Here is a 14,144-nt window from a genome sequence, read left to right on the forward strand (position 1 = left end):
GCGATGTGTGTAGTATAATTACACGATTTAGAAGTATCTACACATATACACACTGACTATACATGCTTTAACTAACAATATGATCAAACTAATTTGAAGACCATATTCTAGATCCAAGACATGTCTTGGATCATGGCTTTCAAGCTGTGCTATTTGGACTACAGTTATTACCATACAGGTAAGAACACAATACTGTGATTTGTAACACACAGGCCATGAAGTCCCAAAAACCACATTCTCAAGTCTCCAGTCCTATCACATATTCCTGCAGATACGAGGTCAGACTTGTTTTTCTAAGGGAAAATGAAACAGAAATACAAGGAATCAGAGCTATCCTTTTTCCCTCTAAGATTATTATTCCCCAACAAAGGTTCTGGAACTTGGACTGTATTGCTCTTTAGTCTCATCTCACCTCAAAATGAGTATCAAAGCAGAATTGAAAAAGGGTCTTTCCTTTCTCCTCCCATCTTTCCTGACTGAAGTTTCTTTCTCTATCCTTTATCCATTTGGGGGGCCTCATCTTTCTTTTAGGAAAAACATGGCACTGGAGCAACTTTAGATAAAGCAATATGTTAACACCCTTCTCTTCAAAGAATTCTTTACAATTCAGGCTAAACTACATTTCTATGGCACTGTAAGATTTTTCTTAACCAGCACCACTAAAACTTTAAAGAAGTGCCATTAAACAAAAAGAAAGTTCATTAAAAACACACACACACACACACAAACGCCAATTACATAAAAGTGTTAAGTCCAATGGAAAAAATAGATAGCTCAACAACAGATGCTTCTTTGTAAAAAATTAAGATAAAGACACATCAAAAAAAAAAGGGGGGAGGGGGAATGGAAGGAAAAGACCAGAGTGTAAATGTTATTTGGCTTTTTTTAAATGGGGGCGGGGGAACAATTTAGTTGTTCACCTTACAGCATACAAAAATATAATCAAGATAGACCTAGTTAAATACCCTAACAGATATTAAATACAAACATGCATATTAATAAAATTTTTGGAAGGAAGACTTTCTAGATTTGAAAACAGAAAAAGCTGCAAAGAGTCAATGATTACATACAAAAAGGACAACCTTCTATACCCAAACCTAAGGAAAACAAATGCAAACACAAAGGTATCAGCGTTATTATTAAGGAAATGTAAGCAAATCAGTAGAATTAAACTATAATAAGTCACCCCTTTTCCACATTTTGCTTTCTGCAATTTGTTACCCACCTCCCTACCCCCCAACCACAGTCTGGAAGCATGTGATACACTTCCTGACATATTGTCAGAAGGTCAATAGTAGCCTCACACTATACCACATGCAAATGTCATTCATCACTTCAGCTCATCATGTAGGCATTTTATCATCTCACATCACTACAACAAGGGCAAGTACAGTACAATAAGATGTTCTGAGAGATACATTCACATAACTTTTACTATAGCATACTGATATAATTGGGTTAATTACTATTAATATCTTATTGCACCTAATTTACAAATTAAATTTCATCACAGATATGTAGGAATAGAAAAAAAACAGTTTATACAGGGTTCAGTACTGAGGTTTCACACATCCACTGGGAGTCTTGAAACATATTCCTTTGTTGATAAGGGGAGGCCTACTGTACTAGATTATAAACTCCATGAGGGCAAGGGCTTTTTGTTCAAAGCTAAATTCCTATAGTCTAGACAAACAGTTGTTGGCACATATTAGGCACTCATTTGTCAAATACTGCAAGCATTTAGACAAATAAATTAGTCTTAAAGACCACTCATTAAACATAAAACACAAGAAAAACTTCAGTTTTGACCATCAAAATTTTGATAAAGCAAATTATTCATTTATCAAATGACCAAAGATTAAAGATTTTAAAATAGTGAGAAAGTAGGCTAAGAACAATATGCTCAAATACTTTTATGTTGGTAAACTGGTGCAACCTTTCTGAAATGCAGCAACATGAATCAAAATGTGGAGTTGTTTTCCTTAATAATTCCAATGCAGGAAACCTGCAATCTGAAATGTGTGAATGACACTTTATGCACCAATGTGTTCACTGATATGTTTTAATAACAAACGTCTGGAAATAATCTAGTCTAACATTGGGTCAAGTCACAACAATTTGTATAAATGCCATGTAGTCTTTAGAAAGGATGGACAAATATGCTTATGCTATAATATGAAATGACAAGAGAGATTATCTATACAATATGATTTCAAATGTATTTTAAAAAAGACCAGAGAAGTCTAATCTAATGCTCACGGATTTCTCAAGAGAACACTTGGAAGGTGTCTTAAAATGGTAAATGGGGACAGAATACAGTACTGATACTATGGCCCCGTATTATTATTATTTTTTAAAATAGGCTCCATGCCCAATATAGGGCTTGAACTCACCAACCTGAGGCTAAGAGCTGCACGCTTTACTGACTGAACTGGACAGGACCCCTCCATGGCCCACATTCTTTTTATCTTTTAAGTAGGCTCCATGCCCAGCATTGAGCCCAAAGCGGGACCTGAATTCAAGACCCTGAGATCAAGACCTGAGCTGAGATCAAGAGTTGGACGCTCAACCAACTGAGCTACCCAGGCACCCCCATGGCCCACATTCTTAACCACTGCCTTATACATTAAAGAATTTTAGTACCTACATCAATACTGTTCTAGGCTGTGCTCATATAGAGAATCCAACAGATAAAAATTCCCAACTTCCCTACATATTTATTTTTAAAATTGGAAAGTCATTAACGTTAACCCACCCCTTTACAAAAGAAGAATTGGAGGGGTGCCTGCAAGGCTCAGTCAGTTAAGCAACAGACTCTTGATTCTGGCTCAGATCCCTTGGTTGTGAGATTGAGCCCCACATCCGGCTCCCTGCTGAGCGTGGAACCTGCTTGGGATTCTGTCTGCCCCTCTTTTTCATGAGTGTACTCTTTGTCTTTCAAAATAAACACTAAAAAAAAAAAAAAAAAGTTCATGTTGGGGTGCCTAGTCTTTTACTCTTCTGAAGACTAAAGAAAATGGTAGTTTCAATTTGCATTACCTTATCTAATCCAGCACAACTGATAACAATCTAAAATTATTTTTTAAAAATCAAATGAGGAGGTTAAGAAGAAACAAACAGAAGAAGCAAATGGTACAATAACTTTAAAACTGAGTAACTGAGCGTCTGTTTACAGAACACAGATAATTTAAATAAATTGGTATGATTGGTAATTTTCACAGTTAAGGAATAATTTTGGTCCACAGTATGATCATTACCACAACAGGCTCATCAACTTTTAAATAAATTACAGATTAAAGGCCCAAGTGCTTCTTGAAATGGTGAGGAAGCTTTTGTAAGATGACAACCTAGGAATGACCTAATATTCTCATTCCTCATTCTATTTGATTACTGCAGCATTTTAAAAAAGGGTTATCAACCAAATTCTCCTTAAAATGATCTTCCTCGGTGTTCCTTCCTGGCTACCTTTATTTCTTTGAACATTCTCTTCTTTGGTACTTCTTCATTTATTACTTATAAAGCGAGGACTCCTTTCTGATTTCCAAGCTTCTATTTCTACACAGTTTAGAAAGCTGACTAAAAAGGACAATTGCCTTTTATAATCCTCCCTCCCCAAATAACCACTGTTTAATATTCCATGCTAGCATATTTCCTCAACTTCAGATTACTATCTAATGAATGCACTAGAGTTCCACAATATATTTTGCTTTCAACAAGTCCCCATGTAAAGTTCCCCAGTCCTATGAACAAAAAGGTTTCGAGCTTCTATAACTGGGTAGACTAGGTCAATTCCCTCCAGGCTCATTTATTCAGTTGGTTATCAAGTCCTATCACTTCTACCACTAAAAACACCTACTGTCTCTTTCTCTGCCTATACTCTAGTTTTTATCTTCCTTATATCCTATCCATTGCTCTTAACAGGTTTTCCCACCCTCAGTCTATCTCTTAAAAAGTTGTTCTACTTGTTTTCAAAGATACACTTCTGAAAATATAATTTTAAAACCTGAAGCAATAAAGCTATCTCAGTTTTGAAATTAAAAAACCCATTAAGCCCTTGCTTACAAATATAAACATCTGATGACTTTTCTATAGAACGAAGTCAAATACATTGGGACCTTCAGAACCTTCCTCCAGCAAGTTTTCCTTTCTAGTTACTCTCTCTACCCACAAAACTGTATCTCCCACTTTGTTCATAATAGACCACTCATTATATACTATATGCTTTCAGATCTCCCTGAATCTGCTCATTCTGTTGCCTCTACGAAGACTCTTCTCCCTCTTAAAGCACTATTCGTCTTCAAATGTCCCTTCTCTCTAGGCTTTCTTTTTTTTTTTTAATTTTTCTTTTCAACGTTTTTTATTTATTTTTGGGACAGAGAGAGACAGAGCATGAACGGGGGAGGGGCAGAGAGAGAGGGAGACACAGAATCGGAAACAGGCCCCAGGCTCCGAGCCATCAGCCCAGAGCCTGACGCGGGGTTCGAACTCATGGACCGCGAGATCGTGACCTGGCTGAAGTTGGACGCTTAACCGACTGCGCCACCCAGGCGCCCCAAGGCTTTCTTTACCTTTACAGAGATCACTGAACAGACTGCAACTGAAATTCTAACTTTTAAACAGTGCAATGGGAGTTTTCCTTTCTAAGAGACCGATACATTAAGAGAGATCCACATGTATTAACAAATGTAATCTTGTTTGAAAAATCCCATAGTTTGGCCATCAATATTGTCCTTGTCCAGTAAGAGATAATAAATTAAATAATCTAGTGTTGACATTTTCAGACTAAATGGCTGAGAATATAAATTGTTTTCAGAATAGCTTTAGAAAAGAAGACATTAATAAGATTTTATATTTGGCCAAAACAATCAGGATTTCTGAAATTACAAACGGATCCTTTGCCAAGAGGAAACTACAAACCTACCTCGCAGTGATAATCAAATATTGCACTTTCAGTAGTATTTGCTGATTCTTCTTTTTCAGCACACGTTTCAAAGGATGAAAGTTGCTAGTATTAAAAAAAAGAGCGAGAGAAAATGATCTATCAAGCTAATAAAGAATACAACTGCTGCTGCACCGGGCAATCTCACAGTACAGCACTGAAGAAAACAAAGACTACTAGCAGCGTTGGGAAGTGCTCTTTCAAAGCTGTTGAGTAGGCACAAACTTCTTGTTTCAGATCAAGTGTTGTGTCTTCAACTTAAGTGTACTCTTCTTTGGTCTTGTTGGTTGTTTCGAGGTTTGTTCCTTGCCTGATCTGAACTTGAAGCAGCAGTTTCAGGTGGTAAAATCTGTTCTGTTACACTTCATACTAGAGATAAAAAATGAAGACATTAAGTATAACTTACATAAAAGAACCAAGACAGAGGGTGGGTAGAGGTGACAAGCTCATTTCATAAAGTTAGAATCATTCATTGGCTAAACAAGGAATGCAAGAAACTTGAAAGCACACTCATTTGATGTTATTTGAGCAATCTCTCAAGTGCTAATGGATACCTCCTTTGGTGTCATACACTCAAAACAGGAATTTCAGTCCTTAATTGACACTTCCACACCTTAAGTTCTAAGTTATAAAGCATAATATTCAATTTAATACAAGTGTTTTATAAGCATCTAGTACTATGGTAGGTATTATGGAAAATAAAGAAGTTCCTGCCATCAGATAACTTACACTCTTGCAGAGAAGATAAGAGTTATACACGGAGAAAAACTAGAATATAGGACCAAATGCCAAAAATTAATTTGCCCAACCAATATCGGAGTACTATGACATACAGTATACTAGAGCTACTACTTGTTGTTTCTTCACCACTGTAAGTGCATTGAAACAACATGGTGAGCACAGAGAAGGAGTTAATAAAAGACAGGCTTAATTTAGAGACATAGGCAAATTTTTAAGAGAAATAAAACAGTCAAGCATTCTAGGCATGTCGGGGTATGCCAAGCCAGGGTATGCCACTGAATCATAAGTTCCTTGAAAGCAGGGACCATGTATATGATTTTTGATGTCTGACATCAAGGGAGGTTTATTATTACATGAATGACTATGGCCAACAAGTGCAGCTTGTTGTTTCAGAGGAATCAACAGTCTAGTCTGGCCAGAACAGAGGGCTGGCTTAAAGTGAAATGGGATACGTGGTGTGACAGGTGTAGTGGAGTCAGATTATGAAGTATTTCAACTTGATATAACAGGAAATAGAGAGCCTTAGTTCTTGATGAAAGGATATTAAGTCTTGAAATCCTATGGGAGATAAGTTAGTGAAGGTAACAGAAATCTCATTTTCTGAGAAATCTCTATTTCTGAGCTGTTGCCAGAAATAGAGAAAAAATATCTATAAAAAAGAAACAATTAAGATGAGAAGAGATGGGAAGCGAAATATATTTATAGGTAAAACCACAGAATCGTGCTTTATATTAGCCATAAAAGCGTTTCTTCTGTACTGACCGAAATATTAACTGGTGCTGTTAGCAAAACGATTTACACAGGGAGAAAAAAAAAGGTAGATTTGGTTTTAGATATGCTGAGAGATGAATAGTGTATTTTAGAAACCTCAGAAATAAGAATGTCTATAAGGTGAGAGAGGTCAGAGCTTGTGAAATAGCTTAGACCAGGAGAGCCCCAGTCCATCCACTGACACTTACTAGTAAAATGCTTGAATAAATCATTTCATCTCTCTAAATTCTGGTTTCTCATACACAAAATGAAAACTCATCAAGAGCTGATCTGTGGCTTGTTTTTTGTTTTTTTGTGGCTATACCTTACGTTCCCTGACTTCGTATTATTACCTCAAATATCAAATGCTGTTATATATTGTTCTTTTTATTTGGATCATTTTATTTCCCAGACTAGATATTTCTTAGGCCAATGGTTCTCAAATCACTTGGGAAGCTTTAAAAAATACCTAAGCCTAGTCCTCATTCAAAGAGTAATTTAATTGGCCTATGGTGTGCCTGGGTGGCTCAGTTGGCTAAGAATCCAACTCTTGATTTTGGCTCAGGTCATGATCTCACGGTTCGTGAGTTTGAGCCACACACTGGGCTCTGTGCTGAAAATGAGGAGCCTGCTTAAGATTCTCTCTCCCTCTCTCTCTGCCCCTCCCCTACTCTATCTCTCAAAACTAAACATTAAAAAAAAAAAGTAATTTAATTGGCCTAAAGTGAGGCTACTTCCGTTATGATCTTTGATTCCTCCTTCTCTACCTCCACATCCAGTGTCGCAAGTCTTATCGATATTTCCTTCAAGATAGCTAAATGACACATATTTTAGTATAGGTATCTAACACATCTGCTAATTTCCAGTGTCAACTCTTTCCATTTTCTGTCACACAATACTGCTAGACTGATCTAAAACTCCAATTTCACCTCATTTCATTGTCCTAAATCTTCAATGATTTTTTTTTAGCACTTTAGATGGGAAATTCTTAATCCTGGCTACACATCCAACCCAACCACCTGGGCAACCTTAAAAAAAAAAAAAAAAAAAAAATCAAAGCCTGGGTCCTACCTTGAGATTCTAATTCAATTTCACGAGGGTTACATCCCAGGAATTGGTATATTTTATCTCTCCTCTCTCCGTATGATTCTGACTCGTGGCAGGATTTAAGAACTACCATTTTAAGGTGTTCTCTATTCTACCTTTCCATCTTTTACCTTCAATTGCTCTCCAGGTCTCCTAGATAGGTACATTTTCCTGCCTAATTCTTAAACATAACCCTTGGAAGATTCCTGAATTCTAGCCTTCTTTGTGCATGTGGGTCTTCCCACAAAGAGATAATATTACCATCTTCAAAGTGACAAAACGGCTTCCTCTGTACCATTTCCAGTACAGACTTAATACCTTAATTCCCACTATGTGAGGCAGTAACTCCCACTGCATACATCATATCATCCTTTTTGGTACCAAGTCATTTCTGCACTTTGCTTACTTCATGCTATGTGTCTTGTTCCTCCAATTATGAAACAAGTTTCTTTCTTTTTTTAAGTTTGAGAGTGTACATGAGTGGGTGGGGGGGGGGGGACAGTGGGGTCAGAGAGAAAGGGAGAGAGAGAATCCCAACTCAAGGCTCAAACCCACAAACCGTGAAATAATGACCTGAGCTGAAATCAAAAGTCCACCCAGGTGCCCCACAAGTTTATTTCTGTATCACAGCCCCCTTCAGCACCTAATCCAGCACTGCCAAACTTAAGCACAGCAGAAACTACCACAGCAAAAAAGGCAGGTAGTCCATAATAGGAAAAGGACACCACAATTCAAGTGCAGCAGTTCTACCAACTTCTATTTACAAACCCAAAGACCCCAAAAGGCTATCTGACAAAAGAGGTGAGAATTTTTTTTTGGTAATTTTTATTTAAATTCTAGTCGGTTTGGGGTGCCTGGGTGGCTCAGTCGGTTAAGCGTCCGACTTCAGCTCAGGTCACGATCTCACAGTCCGTGAGTTTGAGCCCCGCGTCGGGCTCTGGGCTGACAGCTCAGAGCCTGGAGCCTGCTTCAAATTCTGTGTCTCCCTCTCTCTCTGCCCCTCCCCCGTTCATGCTCTCTCTCTGTCTCAAAAATAAACGTTTAAAAAAAAATTTAAAAAAAAACTCTAGTCGGTTAACATATACTGTAATATTGGGTTTCAGGAGAATTTAGTAATTCATCACTTACATATAACACCTATTGCTCAACACAAGTGCCCTCCTTAATACCCATTCCCCACCCACCTTCTCTCCATCAACCCTGTTTGTTCTCTATCATTAAGTCTCTTAGGATTTGCTTCCTTTTTTCCCTTCTCCTATGTTCATCTGTTGTTTCTTAAATTTCACGAGTGAAATCATAGGATATTTGTCTTTTTCTGAAACAACTTATCTTGAAAAATTTGGATTAACCCAGTTCTAGGGTGTTGTATTATGTTAAGAACTGTCCAGATTGTCACTTAGTAACACAGAAATGAGACTTCCAGAATCTAAAATCTGGAGCATTGCAGAGTTAGTGTTGGGGCACTAATGAAGCCTATTAGGATCTATTAAAGCTCAAACAAATGCACCAGCTATCAAAAATAACTGAAAGTAGCTGAATTTTACTTCATTAGTATCTTCACAGCTATGAGACTTCTATGGTTAACAAAACACTTTTCAGTCAAATTAACACTTAATGAAACACTTAGAAAGTACCCATTGGGCATTTTAATAAAATTGGCTATGCACTCATGCCAAGATTATTAACATTCATGGGCGGTACTGACAACTCTTCTGCCTTAACCCTAAGAATGCAGTGCATTCCCTCTAGCCCCCAAAAGCTAGATACTTAAGTCACATGAAAGAAGTACCAACCAAAACACTAAGGAACAGTTTAAATGTTGATCTCAGAGCCTCCCTCACTGCTAAGTAATCAATCCCCTTTTCCTTTGTTTTGTATGGAAACAGTATCACCACTAGTTAATTATCAACTATTATGTCACACAGCTTCAGTTGGAAGTTAAAAGCTAATTCTTTGAACTGAACTGATAATCCAAATAGGTATTCCTATCTCAACGGTCTTAAAAAAAGGCCTGGTAGAAGACAAGCAAACAGCAGGCACTAAATAAATGTTGAACCACTACACTTACGTGGCCAACAATCCATCTAAAATATATCACATAACCCAGTTTGTCATTTTGACAAGTTATTCTCAAAGTCTGTACAGCACTCACCTGGGGGCAATGGTAATGACAGGCTAGTCTGTAAGTCTTCCCACCTAACCCACTTTGTTCAGAAAGTAGGTTTTTTAATTTTTTTTTTTAAAAATTAGTTAGAGAGCGCGTGTGGGTACATGCACGTGTGAGTGCTCGTAAGAGAGGGATATGGCAGAGAGAGAGAGAGAGAGAGAGAGAGAGAGAGAGAGAGGGGAAATATCCCAAGCAGGCTCAGCGCTGTCAGCATAGAGCCCGACGATGCGGGGCTCAAACTCACAAACCCTGAGAGATCATAACTTGAGCCAAAATCAAGAGTTGGACACTTAACCGACTGAGTCACCCAGGTGCCCAGAAAATATATATATTTTTTTTTTTTGAGAAGAGCAACGATCCAATTAGGCAGCACTAGTTCATATTTCTAGATGCTTTAACTCAAGACAAATTTAAGTGTGTCATATTTTGCTATTACCTGTATAACTGAAGTGGTTAACATTTTAATTCACTTTTGCTTTAGAATCTAAGGAAAATGATAAAGTTTAGATAATTAACCATTTTAAGCCATCATATCAGGCAGAAATTAGAGAAAATCAAATTACTGCAACTATCTTTTTGTATATGTTCAGTAAGAACAATTACGCTGGGTTGTTAATTACCTGAATAGCTGCTAAGACATTTTAAGTTTTATCTCCATCTATCACTTAACCGCTTTTATAATACACTAGCACTCTGAAATAGGACAAATGCCAGTGTAGGAAGGAGCTAAATGCTCCAAACACAAAACCCAGAAAATAGTGTAGACCAGCACTGTTCATGCGAAATACAGTGCAAAACCATGCATGTAATTTAAAATTTTCTGGTAATCATGTTAAAATTGAGAGAAAAAGGTGAACCTAATTTTTATTAGGTCTATTTAACCAAATATATCTGACATGTTATTTTCCCTATGTAGTCAATCTAAAAAGTTTTCTTTGAAATCTGATGTTTATTTTACAATTATAGCACATTTCAATTCAGAATTGTGCACAGTTTAAGTGCCATACATGACTACCAAATTGGTCACAGAAGGTACAGACTCATGAGGGAAAAAGGTACTGGCATGCCCAATACATAGAAAACAAAAGGCTCTTTGGCAAAGGCTTTCACAGATAAAAGGAGGCAGTATCTAGCAAACCTGACCATAGATAGCAAGAGCTTGTACATACTGCGTTGAGAAGCAAAAGTGTAAATAACTAACTGGTTATTTATTGGCTAGGGCTACAAACCAATGGATAGCCAACATGTTAACCGTGAAGAAACTGCTAATCAATTTATTTTCAACTACACAGTTAAACCTCAGCATTAAAGGACATATTAAATATAAAAACGCTTCAAAAATAAAATGCCCATTCAGTACTTCTGAACAGAATACTGCCTAGAACATCATACTCCAGTTTAATAACCTTAATGAAAAATACATTTTATAATTCCTCAGACTTCGCAGTACGAACTGAAAAAAAAGTTTTGTATTGTTTTTAACTAGGTACTCCTACATAGAAGTGGAAACATTCCAGTATCAAGACAAAGGAATTTTTAAAATCCTGACTTCGGCAAAAATAATTTAACATCAAGAAATGATGGAATTCAAGAAAACAAGTCACTCCTACCAAAGCATTTTCACCCCTGTAGATATTCTAGCTATGAAGTCTTAAAAAAGTTGTAATTTTTGTTGCTGTAATTCTCTATTATGAAAAATCCTCCAGGTTTTACAGCTCTGCATAAGACAGTCTGAGTCAAAGATCTCAAATTAGTTTCCCTTTCATTTTTTGAAAAGACAAAAGCTAAGAAGGCACAGAGTTCTTTGTGTTTAACAAAAATCAAAATTTTTATTTTATAATACAGTCCTACAGTTCAGCTCCTTAAAAATCTGTCCAAACAGCATTTCCATGTTTCAGCTACCTTGCCAAAAGTATGGTCCTCAAAACAATGTGAATGAAGTTATTATCTCTGAACCATACACTTTAAAAAAAAGGGGGGGGGGTTAAAATTATAAACTTTATGTTATGTATATTTTTCAACAATTTAAAAGAAAAAATATTTTAAAAAATTTTTATTAACATTTATAATTTATTTTTGAGACCATGAGAGAGCACGAGTGGGGGAGGGGAAGAAAGAGAGGGAGACACCCAAGCAGGCTGCAGGCTCTGAGCTGTCAACACAGAGCCCAAGGCAGGCCCGAACCCTCGAACCTTGAGATCGTGACCTGAGCTGAAGTCAGACGCTTAACTGAGCCACTCAGGCACCCCAGAAAAAATATTTTTTACAAGCTGGATGGCTCTGCACAGTGTGTCTTTAGATGGATGGAGGGGAAAACAGGAGTGGAATAAAGCAGGACTGTATGTCAGCTTTCACGCTCTCATTTTTTGATTTGCAGGAATTTACCAGAATTTTCAACCACACTCTAAAGGTCATACTTGTTAAGTCAGAACTTATTTACAAAAAAAGAAAACCTATCTTCTGCGCCTCAAATACTTTACTTTTCAACTCAGCTGCTATAAATACTCATCTCAATGGTAAACATCCAGAGCAGCTGCAAAATCACTCAAACCACTACCATCTCTTTTATTTCAAGCCTAAGGCTAAAAGGAAACAAAAAGAAACAAGGCTGAATATTTACCCAGATTTTATGACTCATATATATATATATATATACCCACATACATACACACACAACCATTCAGGCATATAAACCCTCTTCTTAACCCACACCAAGAACACCTATTTTTCATTAGTACTCCAAAAGCACCAAGGTATTATATTGCCCCTCCATGTAGTATTGAAAATGCCTACCTTCTAGAAACTCAAAATGAAAATTACTCAGCATTTTGATATTGAATAACTTATGAGCTATAATTTGGTACCTGCATTTTTTAGGCCGGTAGCTCTGGTCAAGAGCTGGCAGTTCATATCATCCTGATAAAAAACTATGTCTCTCAAAGGAAATTTTACTACAGTGTCTTTGGACGTCCTCCCTCGCCCTCTAACCCTGTCTCTAAACTCTTTAGAGGACCATTCTTTCACTCATTTTAGGTGCAAAACAACAACCTCCTACAACAGTGTTCAGATTTTTGTGTTTGCAGATTGAAGGCTGTTTTAGGGAGTGTTCCCTGCCTCACTTTTGAGTCAAGCAAGAGAGGAACCATCTGGGTGTTTCTAAAGGAAAACCTGAAACCAAAAGAACCAAGGCACTAAAATTGTCATAGTGTTTTTTTCTTTTTTTTTTTTTTTAAAGATTTTTAAGTAATCTCTACACCCAAGGTGGGGTTTAAAAACGACACTGAGACCAAGAGTTTGCAAGCTCTACCGACTCAACCAGCCAGGCGCCCCAAATTTCCTACTGATAAAATATCGATCGATGGTTAAAATCTTCAAGGGTCTCCTGCCAGGGTTCTAAAAAAACTCACTCTACAGAGAATGACGAAGCCAAGTCGTTCGCTGCTCAACAGGGGCCAGGCTCTGGCACCATAAGAGGCAGAGATGGTGCTAAGGACGATTCCACAGAGCTCTAATAGAGTACGCCCTAACCCCAGGATGAAGGAATGAGAGCCACGTGCCCACGATTAGGGGCTGGTTCCCTTTCTCAAGAAGCCGAGGGGTAAGCGAAGAAGGGAATGTTGGGTGTTCAGAATCAAGACAGACAGCTCTAGGTGAGTGGAAGTAAAGATGACACTTCGGCTACGCTACTGTGTCAGACGTGGCTGGGGAAAGGGGTGTCTCTAAGCATTTAGACGGAGCGGGGTCTCAGTCCATACACAAAGGAGGCGCCACTACCGCACTGCGCTCTGGTACTCGTAGTCAGATCCCCAAGCAGGTGACTGCCAGTAAACTATGGGGTCCGGAGTCAAAGCAGGCCCCTCTGCCTCCGGCTCTTCCAGCCTCACACAAAGGACCGCGCCACCACCCCCCCCTCGCCCCGCCCGCCGGGACTTGTAGTTCCCGTTTCCCCCGCCAAGCCGCAGAGGAGGAAGTGGCCAGACTACAATTCCCAGCAGCCTCCGCGCCCGAGCCCCGCACCCCTGCCTCCATCTTGGCTGCGGTCGGAGCCTCCATTTTCGCTCCCTCCCCCCACTTTAGTCACCACCACCACCACCACCACGCGCGGCTGCCTGGCCTCGACTCTTCCTTTCAGCTCTGCGGCCTGACGTGAGGCTTAGACAGTTAAACGGGGGCCAGGTGGAAAAGCCGGGGTAGAGACTCAGGGTGAAACCTTCCCTGCCCAGAGCTCTAGGAGTGCCCACCTTGACTCAGAAGTCTCTCCTGTTAGTCTTGGTCTTCTCATCCGCACCTAGCCTGGCTTCTTACTACCCCCAGTTGGACCCTGAGGTCGTACTCACCCCAACAGCTCAGCGCCCCCTCTCCAGCGCCGCCATAAGCAGCACGGCCCGGTACGTAGGAATAAATCTCGCTTCTCTCGCGAGAGTTGCGGGCTCTGAGCGCGTGCACGGGAAGCGAGGGGGA

The 14,144-nt window shown here is 38.8% G+C and overlaps 1 protein-coding gene across 3 annotated transcripts in view; it reads right to left on the reverse strand.

The window, feature by feature from the left end:
* CSDE1 (cold shock domain containing E1) overlaps window positions 1-14,127 on the reverse strand; it is a 39,173-nt gene extending 25,046 nt beyond the window's left edge. For 2 of the 3 annotated variants that reach the window (XM_042953539.1, XM_042953537.1), the window contains exons 1-2: window positions 14,021-14,127; window positions 4,922-5,308 (exon numbers count right to left, since the gene is read on the reverse strand). The gene's annotated coding sequence lies outside the window, so the exon portion shown is untranslated. The other variant, XM_042953538.1, reaches the window with a different exon arrangement.
* Window positions 14,128-14,144: the final 17 nt, after the last annotated feature.

The sequence above is a fragment of the Panthera leo genome, chromosome C1 (genome assembly GCF_018350215.1).
Source record: "Panthera leo isolate Ple1 chromosome C1, P.leo_Ple1_pat1.1, whole genome shotgun sequence".
Lineage (NCBI taxonomy): Eukaryota > Metazoa > Chordata > Mammalia > Carnivora > Felidae > Panthera > Panthera leo.